The sequence below is a fragment of the Cystoisospora suis genome (genome assembly GCF_002600585.1).
Source record: "Cystoisospora suis strain Wien I chromosome Unknown contig_2234, whole genome shotgun sequence".
Lineage (NCBI taxonomy): Eukaryota > Apicomplexa > Conoidasida > Eucoccidiorida > Sarcocystidae > Cystoisospora > Cystoisospora suis.
The window spans coordinates 523-851 of record NW_027155033.1 but is presented as its reverse complement, the minus strand read 5'-3'; the positions used below and the strand labels follow the sequence as shown (position 1 = coordinate 851).

The 329-nt window shown below is 48.3% G+C and overlaps 1 protein-coding gene across 1 annotated transcript in view; it reads left to right on the top strand.

Moving 5' to 3' along the window:
* Positions 1-303, top strand: part of CSUI_004699 (wd g-beta repeat-containing protein) — a 13,384-nt gene extending 13,081 nt beyond the window's left edge. The window contains exon 6 of the mRNA XM_068064884.1: positions 41-303. The gene's annotated coding sequence lies outside the window, so the exon portion shown is untranslated. The remainder of the gene's footprint in view (positions 1-40) is intronic.
* The last annotated feature ends 26 nt before the right edge of the window (positions 304-329 follow it).

Below are 329 nucleotides of genomic sequence, written 5' to 3'. Positions count from 1 at the left end.
TGCAGTTGGCGATGTTTTGTGTTGCGTGTTGTTTCTTCAGCAATATATGTGGAAGATGCACCGGTGTAGTCGCCGCGGCAATATTCTGATTCTTCGCACATTCAATGCTTCCTTTCTCCAAGGACGCCGGATGCCACCTGCCCTCTTACGTCCTCCTCTTGAAGATGAGGCGTGGTTGCTAGCACAGTTGTCATCGTTTCAGTCTTATCGATCTTCCCCTGGATCATCGAGTCATACATCGAGAGGGGGGAGAAACATTTATAACTCGACTCCTATACATACGTTGGCATCTTCTCAAGGGGGGGAGCCTTCTTCTTCTTCTTTTCTCA